Genomic DNA, 2,054 nt, shown 5'->3' on the forward strand with positions numbered 1-2,054 from the left:
TCGCCGAGCCACCACCCGCCACCTCCTCTTTTATATGTTTGTATGTCAGAGCTTTCCAAAAGATTCGGGCATTCCCCATCAGTAAGTCACTGCAGGCCTGGAACCTGAATAGAATCGTGTAATGGGGTCACGGAATGTTTTGGGTAGGAAGGGACCTTAAAGATCATCCAGTTCCAACTCCCTTGCCATGGGCAGGGACACCTTCCACTAGATCAGGTTGCTCAAGGCCCCATCCAACCTGGCCTTTAACACTTCCAGAGATGAAGCAGCCGCAGCTTCTCTGGGTAATGTGTTCCAGTGTCTCACCATCCTCACACTAAACAATCTCATCTTACTATCTAATCTAAACCTACTTCCAGTTTAAAGCCATTACCCCTTGTCCTATCTCATGCCCTTGTAAAAAATTTCTTTCCAGCTTTCTTGTATAGGCCAAAAAGTCAACTAGCAAGAGAACAGAGAGAATATCCATTTAGTCTTTCTTTATTTTTATTTAAAGCAGTCTAAATTTAAATGGTAAAACTCCAGAGAGGTTCTAGAGGCCTACTTTAGCGAGGACTGGCTAAAGCAGATTGTTTTTTAGAGTAGTCTAAGCCACCTGGTTTGTAGACAGTGAATTCCTGTATCTTTTGCTGTATGCTTGTTAAAACAAAGAATAAGGGAAATGGGCACCATCTGCACGGAACAGGGTAGGAGCAAAGGAGGCATCAGCGTCTTGCAGGGGGATGATGAATGAAATGTGGTGTCTTGCTTTCCCTTCAGATTGAAGATAGGCAAGCCGAGATGAGCAGGAGGAATGTGCCTCAGAGGTAAAGATGAGGAATATGCTCTTGAAAAGAGGGTGACTGCACCTGAAGGCATTGCTCAGAAGAGGAAGGTGTATGCTAATGAGCAAGTAAGTCTTTTGAAGACTCAGTTTGTAGCACTCCAGGCAATACTGAACCACTGAGTGAAATGAATTCCGCAGTGAAATGCATTTAGAAACTTGGCTACAGCCAATCAGATTAGATGTTAAAAAAAAAAAAAGGTTACAAAAAACCTCAACATTGGAATGAAAAGATGGAGTGATCAGTATTAAATGAGAAAGCAGAAAGGTAGGAGACTTCAGGAGGAAAAGCTGAGGTTCTGCTTTTCTCGTGTCTCATTTCAAGAAGCAGCCGGAAGAAATGCATCCGTGGATGGGGAGGGACAGAAAGGTAAGTGTGAAAGTCATCAGCACTGAGGAGACAAACCAAGTCACCCAGAGGCCAGGGCAGAGGGTGGAGGGAGAAGCAGCAGCTCACCAAAGCCAGAAACCAGCAGAGTGAGTTTCCCTTGTGTTTGCATAAGTTAGCACCTGTATTGCTTGCAGCTGGAGGAGCGCAGGTGGGGGGTGGGAGACCTTCTTTCCCTGGGAAACAGGAGGGTTGCTGTTTTACATATGAACGAGGCCTGATGACAGAAAATGACTCCAGTTGTATGCTAATGATGAAGCATTTATGCTGCTGATACTATTGAAAGTGCCATTTCCAGAGGGGAAGGACCCACAGTTTTCTATTTCCCTGCAGGATCTCCACCAATCTCCATTATATTATTACCTTAGAGCACATTGTTTCCCTCAAGTGGGCCTGAGAGGAGGGTGATAGATGGAACTGATACGAAATGCCTTTTCCATCTAGTTGCAGTGTTTGGTTTTCTAGAGTGAATGTGTTGCTGTGGAGTTTCTTGTCCCAAATTTGGAACGATGTATCAATAAACTGTAAAGCTGCCAGTGTCTTGTTTGATTTTTTTCTCAAGTAATGGCAACATGAACTTTAAAGAGTACCGTTGTGATGTTTGTTTCCATTACAGAATTTCTCTAAAGAGAATGTGGGGGTAGGTACGTGGCTGTAGAATCATGTTACATGAGAAATCACAAACAACAAGCACCAGTCCAGATTTACAGGCAGGGAAACATAGACAATGCATTTATACCACTAAATGAACCACAGACACGGTGTTTCCCTGAACATTGCTGGAGTAGATCCTTTTTTCTGGCAATCACACAGTGAAGTTGAGTGAAACAGAAATTATGACAG

At 43.7% G+C, this 2,054-nt stretch overlaps 1 long non-coding RNA gene across 1 annotated transcript; it reads left to right on the forward strand.

Moving 5' to 3' along the window:
• The first annotated feature begins 239 nt into the window (after positions 1-239).
• Positions 240-1,747, forward strand: LOC108444720. Its single transcript, XR_001859372.1, has 2 exons — positions 240-892; positions 1,149-1,747. It is a non-coding gene; the product is annotated as an uncharacterized LOC108444720 (long non-coding RNA).
• The last annotated feature ends 307 nt before the right edge of the window (positions 1,748-2,054 follow it).

The sequence above is a fragment of the Corvus brachyrhynchos genome, unplaced genomic scaffold (genome assembly GCF_000691975.1).
Source record: "Corvus brachyrhynchos isolate BGI_N302 unplaced genomic scaffold, ASM69197v1 scaffold281, whole genome shotgun sequence".
Lineage (NCBI taxonomy): Eukaryota > Metazoa > Chordata > Aves > Passeriformes > Corvidae > Corvus > Corvus brachyrhynchos.